General features: G+C 41.7%; 1 non-coding gene across 1 annotated transcript; it reads left to right on the forward strand.

Annotated features, from left to right (window-relative positions):
• The first annotated feature begins 258 nt into the window (after positions 1-258).
• On the forward strand, positions 259-365 carry LOC117276332 (small nucleolar RNA R71). Its single transcript, XR_004506591.1, has one exon. It is a non-coding gene; the product is annotated as a small nucleolar RNA R71 (small nucleolar RNA).
• Positions 366-4,768: the final 4,403 nt, after the last annotated feature.

A 4,768-nucleotide genomic window follows, 5' to 3' on the forward strand; every position in this document is an offset into this window, starting at 1 on the left:
TTTGCCAATTTTGCTATATCTGCTCTCATGGCTGAGAAGTCATCAAGCTCAATCATACCGGCTGCATTCTGTTTAATAGCTCTTCGTGATTCCCCATCTCCTTGCCAATTATGATCATTAGCAGTGAAGTTGTTTAGCAGGAGCTGGATTTCACTATACGGCCTCGCCATGCAACTACCCCCACAAGTTGAGTCAAGATTCATCTTTGATGTCTCGTCTAGCCCATCAACAAAAGTATGACTCAACACCTTATCAGCCTGACAATGATGCGGGCAGTCTTTGAGTAGCTTCTTGTATCTTTCCCAAGCTTGATGAAGTGTTTCGCCATCCCGTTGTTGGAACCCAAGAATCTGGCTCCTCAGTGACTTTTGCTTCTTAGTGGGGAAAAATTTGATTAAGAATTTCCTTGCTAGATCATCCCAAGTATGAATTGAGTTCGCGGGCTCCTTTTGCAACCATTTCTTAGCTTCCCCCAGTAGTGAAAAGTTCGGATAATCATTGGAAACGTTCGGATAATTGTAAGTGTCCGTAATTTCCAGGAAATTTTGAATGTGCCTCTGGGGGTCTTCATGAGATATACCGACATATTGTCCCATGGACTGAATCAGCTACACCATGTACTGTTTGAGTTCAAAATGCCCCGTGATATCATTCTTCACAATAGCCCGAGTCATATTAGCAAGATTGGGCCTTGCGGTTTCCATCACCGGACGCTCTTCATTACCCGCCATCTCTATTGGCTGTGGTTGAACTACGATGTCCAACTCTCTTTCTATTCTAGTTCTAGCTTCAACTTCCCTCCTCAATCTGTGAAGTGTTCATTCAATTTCATGATCCAGAGGAAGGAGGTTGTTTGCGCTTCTACTCCTCCGCATTCAAGAGAAGAGCATGCGTTAACACAAACAAGGCAAACTAAAAATTAAAATTTGAAAAAATAAACTAATAAGAGCTTAACTCAGTCAAGTAGCTAATTTCTAAGTCCTCGGCAATGACGTCAAAAACATGTTGAGGCCAAACGCACACGCAAGTATACGCGGTCGTCAAGTAATAGAGTAATGAGTAGAGTATGGTTCCCACGAAGACTTATGAGTAACTTTTGACTGATTCAAACTCAAACAACTTATCGATTCAAGAGATTTATCACAAAATATGGAGTTGACTATTTTACTACCTAAGAAACTATCAAGCAATGAAATAACTAGAAATCAACCACAACACTTAAGCAATTTCGGTTTACAATCAGTAAGAGAGGATATTCCGGGGTAATAGGCTAGCTAACAATCATGTTGCGTTCTTGGCTTAAATTGACTAATTGATTTATCTAGATTGTTGATTGACAGGGTTGGTATTACTCATAAGACTCTATCGAGTTCTGACTCGCCTATCTAGGCTAACTTAATGCCTATGTCTATGGAATTAAGATTAACAAGAATGCATTTACAATTCCTGTATTTCAACCAAGCAAGGCAATTAGGTATATATCTATCCTAACCACGAATCTGTTCCCCGATGCCCAGGTTCAAGAACTTGATCTATTTAATTCTATATGCAATCTAGAATTTCCACTTTCGAGTTCAACTCTAGATTCATAGATAGTATTTCACTATTAGCTACTCAGCAAAATGATTAAACATAGAATTAAATAAACAACCCAATATGATAAACTCAAACTCGTCAAATTAAACTTCAAATATCAACATCCATGTAGCACCCATGACCCCAGAACAATAGGGTTCTTAGCAACTCATGTTTATACAATCATCAAAAATAATGTTTTCAAATATAAAATCAATGAATACTATATGAAGAATGGAAGAATTGATCAAATCTGTGCTCCCAAGTGTTTCGTCCTTTTGTTTTTCTCTCTAAGTCATGTCTTACCCCCCCTCCCCCCCCAAAAAAATAGGTTTAGGTTGGCTTTTATATGAGTTGGGGGCATCTTGGGGTCGAAATAACCAAGTCCTAGTCGAATTAGGACATGTTTGCATTTTGGGCACCCAGGGCAGTATGGGGCGTTGGCCCTGGTGCTCAGCTTCCCTATCTTCTGTAAAGTGTGCCACAGGCAGCGCCCCACGCTGCCTGTGGCCCTCAAATATGCACTTTTGCTTTTTTGTCCCAAATCGCATCTGAGTGATTCCTACACATAGAAATACCACAACTTAGTACAAATCATTATATTATACATCTCAAATCTACGAGACATGAGCACAATGTGAAGCAATACACATCAAATATGCATACATTAAGCCAAACATCACATACACGTAATTAATCATTCATATCGATTTAGAAGATGAATCTTGATGTTTATTGACCATTTACATGTATTATCGTTTACTTGCCTTCTGTGTGAGAGTTATACTATTGGCATGTGACTCGTTCGTGCGGTCATGAGTTATTGTTATTGTTGGCACGTGAGTTATCCGTGTGATTATGAGTCATTGTTATTGTTGGCACGTGAGTTGTACGTGCGGACATGAGATATTGTCACTCCCTTAACACGCGAGTTGTCTGTGCAGATATAAGGTATTAATGATATTGGCACGTGAGTTGTCCGTGCGATTGTGAATTGTAATGTGGGCATAAGATGCCAAGTGATTAGAGTTCATGAATTTGGACCCATGAATTGAAATTATGAGGTTTGGTACCTCGGGGAAATTCTTGAATAGATCTTGCATGAAAGCGGTTGTTCTTATTGAGTCGTTACTTGTTTTTCCTTACTTGGTTCCACCGGACTTAAACTGTATTCAGCTTACCCTACGGTATTATTACCAGTTTGTTCCTTGTTGATGATTATTGCTTCTAGTTTTCTATTGCAAGTATTATTGTCGTTTACCATTCTTAGCTTTATCTTGGTATTGTTCCTTGTTAGTTTCACATTTATACTCGTACATGTTGTTATGTCTAGTAGGTGTCTTGATTGTTCCTCATCACTACTCCACTGAGGTTAGTCTTGATACTTACTGGTACCGTTGTGGTGTACTAATGCTACACTTTCTGCACATTTTTGTGTAGATCTAAGTATTTTAGAGTTTGTGGATCATTATCTAGTTGATCGGACATTGCTATGGAGACTCAAGGTATACCTGCTACCGCATTCGCAGGCCTTGGAGTCACCTTCTTATATTTTACTTTGTACAGTCTATTTCTATTCCGGAATAGTTATACTTAGAAATTTCCTAGTGAACTCGGTAGAGCTTATGACTTGTACTATCGATTTTGGGATATCGTATTGTACTCAAGGTTGTTGGCTTATTATAGATGATTATGGTTTATGTTCAATAGTTGTTTGGGTTAAATTCTGTCATTTAGTTCAGTAAGTGTTAGGCTTACCTAGCCTTAGAGACTAGGTGCCATCACGACATCCTACGGAGGAAAATTCGGGCCTTGACAAGTTGGTATCAGAGCTCTAGGTTGATAGGTGCTTCGAGTCATAAATGAGTTTAGTAGAGTCTTGCGGATCGGTACGGAGACGTCTGCACTTATCTTCGAGAGGCTACGAAACTATTAGGAAAACTTCACTTCTTTCATTCCTATCGTGCGAGTTTATTGATTTTGGAGTTTGAGCTTTTGTCATTTGATTCTCTCACAGATGGTGAGAACATGAGATGCAGTTACTGATGATGTAGCCTCCAGAGCCGGTGTTGCTAGGGGGCGGGGCAGAGGCAGAGGCCAAGGAGGAGCACGTGCTACAATTGGAGCACCTACAAAAGCAACAACTGAGGAGCCACCAGTAGCTCAGATTGGAAGATAGGCACCTGAGGCGCCTGTTGATACCCCGGAACTTTGGGAAACTTTAGTGCAGTACCTGAGCATATTTAGTACATTGGCTCAGGTGGAATTGTGTCCTGTTATACCAGTTACTTCACAGACTAGCGGAGGAGCTCAGACTCCCCCCTCCCATACTCCAGAGCAGCGAGTCCACGTTGGTCAGGGTCCAGCTGCCATGCTAGCACAACCTATTGTTCCGGTTCAACCCGCAGTTAGGACAACAACATATGAGGAGGAGCAACTTAGAGCTTAGACTTACGAGGTTCAAGAAGTATCACCCTCCTACTTTAAGTGGTTTGGCTTTAGAGGATGCACATGGTTTTGTAGAAGAGCGCTACCGTATTCTCCGCACCATGGGTATTGTGGAGGCTAGTGTGATTGCTTTTACTATATTCCAACTGTCAGGAGAAGCATATCATTGGTGGCGGGTTTATGAGGAGGGTCACCCAGACGATGCAACTTGACCTTCATGGACTGAGTGTTTAGAGATTTTCTTGAGAGAGTTTGTTCCCTAGACCCTTCGGGATGTATGGCGCACGGAGTTTGAGCAGCTGCGCTAGGTTACTATGTCAGTGTTAGAGTATGCCGTTAGATTCAATGATTTGTCCATACATGCACCCACTTTGGTTTTTACAAAGGTCAGGGAGGCTAAGAGGCCTCATAGATTGGGAGGATATACTGGTCCCTATTTTGGAGGCAGGGTATGTCATGGTAGAGGTTTTGTGTGTCAGCCAGTTCAGTTTGCACTTCAGGCTTCGTGCGGTGTCTTAGATATCCATGGGTTTCCGAGTACCCATACCTAACAACTTCCACAGCCACGTAAGCAGAGAGGTTTCTTTGAGTGTGGAGATACCAGCCAGATAGTGAGAGATTGTCCCAGACTCCAGACAGTTGTGTCACAGTGGGGTATTCAGTCTATGAGTTTTGCTCCAGTTGTTATTATACCTGTACCGCTAGCTAGTGGGAGGTCAGGCTGGTAGAGGCCATCCTAGAGAGG

Source organism: Nicotiana tomentosiformis, chromosome 1, assembly GCF_000390325.3.
Source record: "Nicotiana tomentosiformis chromosome 1, ASM39032v3, whole genome shotgun sequence".
Taxonomy (NCBI): domain Eukaryota; kingdom Viridiplantae; phylum Streptophyta; class Magnoliopsida; order Solanales; family Solanaceae; genus Nicotiana; species Nicotiana tomentosiformis.